Genomic DNA, 13,005 nt, shown 5'->3' on the forward strand with positions numbered 1-13,005 from the left:
TGCCTTAAACGACGATAGCAAAGCAAAAATATAGAATTGAATACACCTCCCGAAGGAGGAAGATCTTTTGACATGCAAATTAAACAGGATAAATAAAGTCTCGAACGGAATTATCTGCGAAAAATTGGCAGGTAAAACGAGATGATTGACAGGTCCACTAGACCAAGACTTACTCGACAATTGTTAAGAGAGAGAAAAAAAGGGACCGTAAGCCCGTTCCAACCTATCCTTTGTCCTTAACTTGTACGACATGTGTCAGGTAGGATATGATGAGAAAAGAAAAGAGTAGCCGTCAAAAAAGCCTACAAGATTCAACAAATTATTCCACGACCCCAGGATTTATCTACCTTTCTATGGTCTTACCTATATCGCTTTTCGCAGTTTCGTATTGTCACACGACAGCCCACCTGCGAGAGGTCTCTTGTAAAGAGGCGCATGGAACGGGGCCATATAATCCGCCATACAGGGAAAGTTTTCACGGTCGTCAGTCAAAACCATGTAAGAGAAAATAGGGATCTTTTCAAGAACGTTTCGGCTCAACGATCAGATCTAAAATTGCGATATGACCATCCATGTTATTCTGTGGGAAAAGCTTCGTGTTATGCCAAGCTTACGACATTTGTATGCTGGTAAGTGGGTGCCAACGATGAGATTCGACGTTCTCTAACCTCTAAACTTCCTAATTTGTAAATAGGGCTCACACCAGAAACAAAACGATGTACTGTGAAGTCATTGATTGATTAATTTCGATATATAAAATCCAGTTTATTCGCTTGCTTTAATACAAAAGAAACATCCCAATGGTACAGCCTTAACAAGAATGCCGAACTTGTAGGATGAGTCACACTTACTTATGCAAACACTCCCGACGTTCTTCATCAATTGTTGAGATCGATTAATCACACCCAGTTGAGATTTCCTCCATGGCGACAATTTCCGGCAAAATCTTTTGTCTAGCATCCGATACTTCTCCACTAGATAAATCCCTAACATCAACATTGCAGGTGTTTATCTTGTGCGTGCCCCTTTCCCACGATCTGCCTACCATATTCATTATCGTTCGCGACCTATTGATGCGCTAAATTCGCTTGATTCTGCATAATTTCTTAATTAATCAACCGGGAAGAGGAGCAGAAACAAAAATTAAATTGACCAATTTTTTCTGCTTCCATAGCATCATAAAAAAACAGTAAGATTTGGTAGTGGTGCGAACAAGATATTGTAAAAAATCCACCGTTAAAGGGGCGATACGACTCTTAAACGTCACACCATTTTATTTAAGGATATTCCCAATTCTATGGAAGATTAATTATTTTGACTTAGGACATTCGTCTTCATGCTCCTGCTTCTTAGATATTAATTTAACTTTTTCACGTGCAGGTGTGTGGCCGGTTGAGAATTAATTTGAGGGTTTGTTGGCAGTCTACCGGTAGTAGCTTTTTTTTGAAAGGAGATGAATTGTTAAATACTCGACAGATAAAACTATCGCCACATCATCATGTTTGTGGCCTGTCGCCTTAGGCTATTGATCCCCAGTCTTGTACTCTTGCTACTCATGACAGTAATCCACTAATCCTGTAATGGAAGCAACCGACTGTACATTTTGATAAAGTATTACTCGCCCGCTTTCCACAGAAACACCATTATGGGTCACATGACCAGATCAACATTGCTTTTCTATGAAGGGGTGAGTTGTTTTGCTCCCCTCTTCGGTACAGAATCATTAACGGCATTTTCTAGTGTGAGAGTGCGTACAGATATAATATATTATATATATATATATATATACTGAGTGTATCACGTCATTCATAGACCATGAAATATGAGCTTTAAACATGTTTTTGGAAGTCGTTACAGTACATTAATACAACATAAAAAAAAATAAAACTGCAAATCACTTTTAATACCTCTCTTCCTTTCACGTGGATAGGCGAAAGAAAGAGAAGGGGGAAGGAAAAAAGCACTCATCTTTCGCATCTTTAGCTAATTTTCTAGCAAAAATCTTACTTAACATTAATTAATTTACTTAATTATTAAACTTGGAAGTGATTAGAGTCGATTTTAATTGTGTTTAAGTTAAAATTTATACAGCAGATTTTGCTTTAAAATATTTACGTAATGAGAACGATGTTGTAGATAACATATATATATATATATATCTTTTCTCTTATTTTTTGTGTTGCTTTGCCTCATATAAACGTGGCAAATGTAGTAACTTCTACTGCCACCGGAGACAGAATTTCTCGGTCGACAAATGCCTTCACTTCTCAAAAAATTACACCCAACAAGTCTACGTACAAGCAGAGTAGAGGCAAAATAGACGACAGAAAGTATATATATAGAAAAAAACTGTAACGACAGTAATGCACCTGTACTCAACGTCTAGCACCTTCTAGTGGAAATCCTTGTTCGGCATCAACCGAGCAAAGGGGGCCACAGACGATGCTAGTCCCTTCTAGCGTCGGGGGATGGGACCGACACGTGTCGCTGTTCGGAAGTGAACACGAAAAATACATTAAGAGCAACAAGGGAGAAGGCGCTCCACACTCCTGTGTCCCTCCGGGGCTCGATTATGTAGCATCGGGCGTCACATCTTACACGTAGTGCAGAGAGAGAGAGACTTGCAGTGAAGTGGGGACGAAGGGGGGACGCAAATGCCAATCTAGAGATTCATTTTGTTGACGGTACAGATCGGAACTTACTGTGGCGACTGAATTGACTTATTGCCGTTCGCTCGACCCCAGTACGGACGGGTGGAGTTTAAAGGTGCCCTTTAGTGTTTCTTACTGGGTCGAGGTGTCACCTTCTCGCCTCTTTAAAGTGTTATATGGTGGGTTTTTAAACGATTTTTTCCGAGGGTCGAGTTTTAAAATGCTTTAAGGAGAATGGATGCTGTTTAGTAGGTTCTAGAATGTCTCGCTTTTTTCCGTTTTTAGAGGGGTGGTTTGCATATTAAACTCGATTCTCTATTGTACGGGCGTAAAAACTCGTCAGAAACTGGAAAATTTTAGTTTAAAAACTTGTCAAATATTAGAAAATTTTAGCCCGAACCGTGTTTAGACATCACACAGGAAGGTATTTTAAACAAGTTATCATTATAATAATCTTCAACATCTTTAAACGAATGATTATTTTAGGTTAAAAAAATAATTTCCTTTTAAAATAATATCATACGAGAAAAAATAAGAATAGAATTTAAACACGCTTCTTTGTAATCATACTTTTTTTTTTTTTGAAGTTCCTACCATCAGCACACGTTGCACATCATTTGTCAAAATACATTCCCCGAGGCTCGAGCAGTGTGATAACAAAAACCTTGTAAAAAGCCTGCACCATTATTTAAAGGCAATTACGAATCTGCAGTCATGGAGATATCTCCAGTTACCGGTGTGACGTTTTGATCTATTACCAAAAAAGACATCCCCAGGACATTTCCCTTGTACAAAATTTAACCTTCTGACTCGAAAAAATAACGATTTACTCTGTCTAGATTCGGCTAATTTTTAGTTTTCAGACAAACGACAGACGAGAAGAACGATATCCTAAGCGCTTTTTTTTTATGTGTAATAATTTCTACAATATTGATTTATATATTTGAGCGCGTAGAAGTATGGTTTAGGTGGGATTATCACGCTGTAAATAAGGAAAATGTAGGTGAAAGACGAAGTTATTTCGTGTAATTCTAGTCCTTACATCACACAAAGGACTTTAAGAGAAATATCAAACCTATATTGGCAGTGAATGCGTGTCCTGACACTCGGATTGGGGTATTGAGCGACACTGTTTGGAATGTTTGGTATTGTGGCACCATAGCGAACAGTGGGGGAGAGGGGTGTCTCCCTCGAGTCTTTTCAACTCCAACTTCTATCCGTTGTATTCTGACAGCCAGTAACTAAATGGGCAGCAATATTTTTACAGGTGGGTTCTTTCTTTTTCCCAAGGGTTCACCATGTTGGAGTGAATCTACTGGGTATTCAATAGATACATTTCATTCCCCAGAGGGCTGTCAATCTTGGTGACAAATTTATATAGCCCGTGTCACTTAACCTAAGTCAGTACTCATAATGTAAATAGCCCGTGTTTGGTGTGGTACGTTTATATAAATCGAGATACTCGAGTAACTCGGATATTGTCTCCCCCCTTTTTTGAGAATTTCACGCCTCGTTTCAAATTTTGGTGGTAATTTCCGGTTAGGCCACCGTTATAGGGGTCATATTCCACAATGATAAAGACGTGAAGACAAACAGAACTTTAATATTTAAAACTGCAGCTTTTAAGAATAAATAGCAATACGCTATTTGTTTACAAAGACTCAACAAGGATCACCCGCTGCCACCGAGTCGGTGTTAACTCGATTAAGGAAGTGATATGACCTAAGGAAATGCCTGTTTGCACTGTAGGGGTGCAGAGGCCACACACCGGCCGTGTAACGAGATCTTACGTATACCTAGTCCCAGAGGGTTGGGAGATAACCCGTAAACGTGGCAGCACTTCGCTTTATTGCAGCAATCTATTGCAATAGTAGGGTGTAGAAGACTCAACAATATCTCTTCTGGACACGGGTGTTGCTGCACCACCGCATCTTTAGCTATTTGTTTCAATAAACACTCACCATATATACGGTATATATATAAAAAAGTTGATGTAACTGCTCTCAAACTTCCAGCATTTTTTTCTGTTTTTAATATTTGTTGATGGTGATTCTTATCCACTTTCTTTTCTTCTTTGTACACTAGAAAAACAATTTTTCTCTTCCATGACTTTTTAAAAACCTTCGGAGTGCTTTAAAAAATTTGTCAGAAAGAATAATGGAAGCCGGGTCAGAGCTGTAGATCTAGAAACTTTGGTATTGTTAAACACGTTTCCAACTTACTTTCTCGTGTGTTTTCTAAGCTAAAATACTTCTTCGTATTGTTAATTTGAAGAAGTAAAGATAAAGTTATTTAGTTCTTACTCCCACGGTTCTGTTGACACTGGTTCTCTTTAAGCTCGGGGGGTTGCCCTTATCTAAGTTAGACCCTATCTACACGTCACATGCTTTCTGTTTATGTCATCCATCAGGGATGAGAAGATACTTCTAGTTTTTAAGAATTGCTATCGGGTATATTCTTATCACTACTTTTCTTCCCTTTATTTTTGCTTGTCTGTAATCTTTAATGTCATCGTGCACTGCAAATATAAAAAAACAATAGGCCTTGTTAAGCAATATCTTAATAGAGTTAGATGTCAACTACATTACCTACATTCCCAAAGTTAAATTATACGGAGGAATATGCAATCTTTGAGAAAAAAAAATTAAGGCCATTTTAACGTATTTCTCACCTAATAGCTCCCTGGTTACACATTGTAACCGATCTCTCATCGGTTTTGGCTAAGCTAATACATTGCTGTGACGAAGCGAGACCTTCCAGTCATCAATAACGTGTTGGATGTATGAAAAATGGACCCTTGCTCTCATATTGACTGCTGATTGTCGCCTTACTTCCATTATGTTGTCCCAGTAGTGGGACTGTGGTCTTACCTCTTATATTTTAGCAGTTGAAAGGGTTTGTAAATCCTCTAGAGGAGTTAGTAAATACTACTAAATATAGAATTTTTTATATATATTTTCAGGAGGAAAAGTTTTCTCGTTAGAAAAAGAAGAATTTATCCGCTTAACTGTGGATTTAAGGTACATAAATTAAATTATTTCATTACAGACTCGTGGTATTATGTCACAGAATAATTTAAATTACGTCATAAATACCACGCGACGTAAGTTTAATCCTCTCGATTTCTTAGAATTTACTTTAATTAACGCACTTCGAAACTTATAATTTAACTTTTTTACCTGTAAAATTTTAATTATGGGCAATATTTAACGTTAAACATCCGGATCTAAGCTGTAAGAGATATGAGTAAGCCATATCTTTTGTAAGTTGCGTAACCGCGATAGATATACATAAATATATGCAATTTCTATAGAATTTATTATTAAAACCTGTTAATTCTCTACACGAACACTATTCTAGATAAAATTGAATAGTTACAGGCAGAAACAGTAGCCAATAGAACAAATATTTATAAAGCAACAGCTGTTTAAATGTTCTAAAGAAGTACAGATATGTTATTTATATAGGCTATAACTCAACGGTAATAATATAAATTGAAAAAATATGTTATACACGTCATCACTACAGGTATATAATACTCATTTTACATGTTTTAACATATTAAAAATAGCACAAAAATTTCCATTTTACATAAAATGATTACAAAATTAATGTTTACAACAGAAAAATTTATTTTTAAAATGTTAAATTAAAGGTGTAGACCTTTATGCTTAAAAATGCTATTTTTAAGCATAAAGATGGCATTTTTCTTTGTTAAATGACGAGATAAATTTGTCAAAATATCCAGTAGGCGCGAATGGTAGTAAAGGGCATGACATTCCAGAAAATGGTGCAAATTCACATGCCAAACAAGGTGTGACTTAAATCTACACATTTCCACAATAAAGCCATCTTAAGTTGAATAGAACCACGCCTCGGATGCTTTAAAAATGGTTATTCTCTCACTTTAACTCCTAACTGAGACACGAATCCAAACTCACGCTTCACAATAACCATTCTTCATATATAGAAACACCAATTCTAAAATCACATTGTAAGTAGAAGATCTAACTTAGTTTTGGCCACATTGGGTGGTCTGAAACCACGTGCGGGTGACTTACACGTAGAGGTAGAGGAAACCACCTGTGCTCAGCAAGAGGTACTACAGAACGGTTAGAAGTTCATGAATGGAAGGGACCATCAATCAATGGTACCCGATCAATGTGTTGTAGAAATTCGGACTACTTCATCGTCCTATTGTAAACGAGCGAGAGGTCATCCAGGTGTGCGAATTTTCCGCCCGTTACATACACCAGAAATTAGTGCCATTACCTCTATGTGCCGTAACTAATTGATGAGAGAGTCAATTAGGTGTACCTCGAGGACTTTTGACCCATTGCCTTTTCTTATAAACACCAGAATCTTGCCGTGGATCTGACGAATGTGAGCATCGCAAAATCATGCCACCGAGTTAATACACCGTGTCTAATAAAGGCCCGACAGATTTTTTTTTGGCACATAATATTAAAGAGACTTAGATTTACGGGTTCTTTATTATGAATATTTATTTATGTGACTCTACCATTGTTCTATAGGCGCCGATTGATATCTTATTACTCTTGATTTATAACCCTTCTAGCCCGGGGTAAATATAGAAAATGGAGTGTGTTCACCCTTTCAAAATAAGGAAATTGAGTTTTAATAATTTTTTTTATATACAATAGATGTTATCTACGTTGAAAAACTTCCGTTCTGTTTAATGAGTTTATGCCTTGTAGGCTTGGTAAACTGTTAGGAAATTAGCTGCAACCAGGCGAGAATGAGAAAATTTCTTTGAATAAAGAAAATAATTTGGAGAAATTAGCGCAGGGTAATCAATTATGTTAAGGTTCTCGTTGCTTAATTGAGTAAGAACAAACGATCGTTAGGCAAACCACAACCTCTAAGAAAACCTTTAAACAGTGTGCAACCACACAGGGATGTGTTTAAAGTGATAAAGAAAGGGATACTTAAAATGTTTTGAATATAAAAGATGGCTAAATCGATGAATAGACTTAACTAGAAAGCTTTATGGATCTTGAAAAGACAATTAAAGGAAGAACTAAGCTCTTAAAAACTCGATGGAACAATGAACGCGCATTATCAGATAATGGAGAAATGGATGTGACCTTTAACCTCCGAGTCCCTTAAGTCTTCCTCCCACTTTTAACACCGCCCATATCGTAATTACCAATTAACTAACTCTAATTTTGTGAACGGGGAGATTTTCTTCTCGTAAAAATAACTCCCGCCTTTAAAATTTGTTGGGAGGAACCTTAATAGTAATTTATCTTCATCCAAGAACAAAATACTCTTTTACCCTCCTTACGGTTTTTTACTTATTTCTTGTCAAAAGTGGGTATTGAGTGGGATGATAAATATAATTTAATAACTTTAGTTAATTAATTGCCGTTTTTACCCCCCTTCTTTACTGTTAAACACTATCCACATAGAGTTATTTTAATGTTGCAAAGTTTTGTAAAGTAGTTGAAAGGGGGAAAGGAAATTTTTTCCTAACTTTCTTGTAATTTTAACATTCTAAATCAGAATTATTGTCAAAAGTTTGTTTTTTACAACGGTAGAATGTAAAAATGTTGAAATTTAGAGCCCATTTTGTGTATAATTTACGTGATTATTACTCTCTTACACTGTCGACTTCTCGTTAATTTACTACTCTTCAACCTTATGCTTGCCATATATTTAGATATATATATTTTTTCCTGGTGTAACTAACTTTAATTATCAGTTTATTTCTGATTAATTATCCTTTTTTAATGATAAAGAATGCGAGTTTGCATAAGTACGAAGATTGTTTTTCATTGCGTTAAAAATATTTTATCTGGACTGTAATCTGTAGAAGGAATTCTTTAATTCTTCACTATTTTTTTTTCACCGAGAAACTGCAGATTTCGGGAAATTTGACAATTTTATGCAATTGCAATTTTGTTTTCTCTTGTTAAATGTTAGTTTTTCTTACGAAAGCCCAAAAATTCACTGTAAATACACATATATTATCTTATTTGTGCTTTAAATTGCAGTACGTGTGTGTTACAAATCTCGAAAACAAAGATCTTTTTTCCAGTTTTATGGTTATAATCTTACATTTCTCATCTTAAGAAATTACTGTTTTTAATTTAAAGATCCTCTTCTATGTGTAAGGAACATTTTTACCAATAAAATATAAAATAAAGGAGACACTCTACGCTTCAATGCAAAAGTTTATCCATTTCCATAAGTTTAATAATCCACCATTTTCATGATTACAAGCTCTTATTTCTAATTTAAAGAAATATTAAGCGTAAGAGATATGAAAATAAACTTCCTAATTATGCATATTTACATTCTTTATCGTTAAAAACATTATAATTCATCACAATAAGCAATTGTTTTTTCCATTTCCATATATAAAAAAGACTTTTATAACTTAATCTCTAATAACTGCTACCTTTAAGTTCAGTTTGGTTACGGAAATATTAAGGGGGATGGGAGCCGTATCTCCCGAACCGATGGTCGGATTATTTTAAAATTTTCTAGGAACATTTCTCTCGAATACAGAAACCTATCTGCGAAATTTCATAAATTTTGGAGTAAAGACACAGGAGTTATTAAGCTTGAAAGTTGGTGAAAGAAATCGTTCACCCCACACAGTAACATGCACAGAAAAAAAATACAACTGTTTTTTTTGCACTTCTCGATGTTTCAAGATCACCTGAGTCCAAAAATGTAAAAATCTTAGAGGGAGGGTAATTTTTTGAGCTGTCGCCATCATGATGTCCTTCTGTTATAGGCCTATATAACAGTGGGAAAGTAAAATGCACCATTTTTATATTAAAAACTCCTTTTTTACGTTGAAAAATCTCTCACTTTTATGCTTAAAAACCCAAATTTCTAGTCCAGATTTTCCCGTTTCGCTACTATGAATCTTTTACTAACATCAAAAGACGTACTGATTAATTATAACACATAATTTTAATAATTACAAATTAATTCTTGTAATTATTAACCATCGAACTTGCTAGCGATTAGACTAAATTATCAACGATAAAATCTCATTTGTTTATACTTTAAATACACAATCCCGTATCACAATTTAGAATTCATTAAAGAAGTGGAACGAGTTAAGTGGGTGATAGCTAAGTAACGCCATATTTAATACCCACCCCACATATAACGTGATATACATTTTATTATTCTAAGTAAAAATTTGTTAATTTTTATGTAAATGTCAAATTAACAAGTATAATTAGACCTTTTTAAATAGAAAATATGTGTAATGTATGTATGTATATATGTACTTCTCCCCCCCTGTAAGTTTAGAGATAAATTCTAGAATACAATCCTATGTAGTAGCGCATGACAAGAATTCCAATTTATTGTTGGCTAAGGATATGAAATTTCCTGTTTTGTGTCATTATTATTCATTACATGATCCTCTGTCATCGTGCTCTAGTCCTTTCTACAATGCACGAACAGAAAATTGTCCACCTTTATAAACAAGTTTAAGTAAGAAGAACATTTTGATAAATGCCCTTTACTCTTTTCTAGTTGAGCCGATGTTATTGATCTATACGTTTATTTGATGATACTTGCTGCTTGTTACACCCCTTCTTTATTTCTTACTACCTTTGATGAGCATGATAATTGCTAATTCATAATGTTAATAATGTGCTGAGATGTTAGTGATTATGTTTAACCCTTTTTCTTTAATATATATATATATATATATATAAACGTATATATAAGCTTCTTTGTTTTAATGATGGTGATATTATACGTGTAGTTCGTGACTAAAAATAGGCTAATGTATCATGAAGTGAACGGTGTGTTAGCGTAGGTAGAACGGCCCCATATTTTCTGATTTCTTAATAAGTCTAATATTAAATTTCTGTACTAGAACGTGATAATTTTTTTCACATTTTAATGAATTTTATCGTTATTTTAATCACTTAATAGCCACACAACGGTGGCACGTGTTAGAATCTTCTCTCGTGTAGGCTTGAGAGGGGCGAAATGGGCACGTGATAATTACAAACGTGGGGCCTTCTCCTCTACAAAAACCGTAAAAATATACAGATAAATTAATAAAACGACATTTATATATATATATATATTTTTTTTTTTACATTTAGGGCCGTCTTTTCTTTATCTGACCCTACTTATCATGTTATTTAACACATACAATTACAGCTAATCAGAGCAATTAACACAAGAGCCATATAAACTAGTATAATAATTTATAAATTTAAACACTCTTTCATAAATAGTTGAATCGCTAACCACACTTATACACTCAATTCTTGATAATAATAATTAGTGTTAAATCTAGAACGAGTTTATAAGACATAATAATGCTCATAATTGTAATTTAGAACAATGTATATAAACTATTATAATAATATAAAAATTTCATGCAAGATTAGATTTATGTATAAATTATATAAAGTGTAATTTATAATGATTGAATTTGTTGAATTTGACAGATTGTAGCCTATAAAATATATAACTCATAAGCAATAACGAATACACGAGCACAAATACACGCTTCTAACTAGAAAAATTATGTATAGTGTATGTTATAGTGTCTATTTTTAACCTGTTTGTGTTCGGTAGTATATATATATATATATATATTATAATAATAAAAAAATAAGAAACGTAGAATGATTAACGGATGTCATTCTCCACCCTCCCTCCCGTTCTTTCACGATAAATAGCAGGTGGTACACGACAGAACAGATTGACACTCGGCGCTTTTCTTAACAAGAACAATGCTATTTGTGGTGATTGAAAGGTCCTTTTAATTTCTATTAATTGCCGGACGGAAAATGCTCATTTGTACTACTTTTATCTTGATTGATGCCACGTTGAATGGACCCATTAATATCGAATTTTCGACTTAATGAGGTGACAAATTTCTCTGTTAGAAAACACACGATTCGAACGTAGTTACACTCGATTGCATTTATATATATATAGGGTATATATTTAGCTTACACGTGTTAAAAAAAGTGAGGTAAAGAAAAAAATAAGTAAGTAGTCCTTGTAATAGGTCTACATATACAGTGTAAGTGGGACCTGCACAGCAACAATTTCCTGAAAGATCGCGTGACGGTACTCACGTTTACAAGCCTTTTTAAGTATTCTATAAACGTACTTGAAATGGTCGCTTTGGTCTATAAAATGGCCATGCTGATGTGTTAGATACTACAATATATATAAATATATATAAATATATAAAGGTTAGAAAGTTACCTGTGTATTTGACACAACTTTTAAGTTGGTCGATGCTCAAATTATATATTTAGAAGATCGAATTGGTTTCTTAGCCATGTGTTTTTTTTTTTTTTTTTTTTTTTATTGTTTGAGAGGCCTTGAGGTAGAATTATGTACCTTTTTTGTGTCTTAATTTGTATATTTGTAAGCAAAATTATGTTCCGTAGATTTACACTGACGTGTAGTATTTTTTAATACGGTGTTAAAAAGAATAACGTGCTTTATAATGTTAGGAAGTGTGTTAGTTTACGTGTCAGGTTGGGTATGTATTATAATAGATTTTACAGACATATAAAGTATTCAGTGACTAGAGATTTTTGTGTATTTGTGAATGCACTTCTCAATCTTTCCATTATTAGCCACATTTATGTAATAATATGCAATATACTTGAAGATCGCGAGCCACTAGTTAAGAAGCCTGGCGATAGTTTAGCTTTTTATACATCAATCCGGATCGAAAATAACATAAAAATTAAACTAAAAAAAAATTTGTATAAGCAAAACTATATATTAAACATTTTCAAACGGAAACTTCAACTACATTAATGTAGGATGCTTCGGGATGATTCTTATCAACCTCATCCTCTTTACACAAGAATATCCAATTCTCACAGCGATCACGATCTACCGGTTGATAAGTGAAAGAATAATAATTTTTAAAGGTAAATGTTCTACATTGGCATTAGTTAGTTAGTAAAGATTTTAATAGAGGAAAAAAATGGAGCGAGACTAAGTGATGCGATGTTCAATTCGCCACACATCCTACTAGAACTTTACCACAGTCAGTGTAGAATGTCAGACATCAAAGTACTACATGAACGTTACTTGTACAACATTGGTACCACTTCCAAAAAACAATAATCTGTGCAAGAGAAAGTTTTTCGTGATACTCGACTCAAAGTAGGGGGAGGGAAGAAGAGAAAGAGGAAAAAAAGGAAGAGAAAATGATGTCGCTAAGACGATTTCTTCGCTTTGGGGACTGAGAACACACATATCCTCTTCTGCACTTTATCCGATTTATTTCTCGCCAATGCGCTTGCGTGTTGTAGAGAGCTACTTAAAGAAAACGACTCTTCTTTCAATTCCTTACTCAACTTTCTTC

The sequence above is a fragment of the Centruroides vittatus genome, unplaced genomic scaffold, assembly GCF_030686945.1.
Source record: "Centruroides vittatus isolate TY-2023 unplaced genomic scaffold, ASM3068694v2 contig_352, whole genome shotgun sequence".
Taxonomy (NCBI): Eukaryota; Metazoa; Arthropoda; class Arachnida; order Scorpiones; family Buthidae; genus Centruroides; species Centruroides vittatus.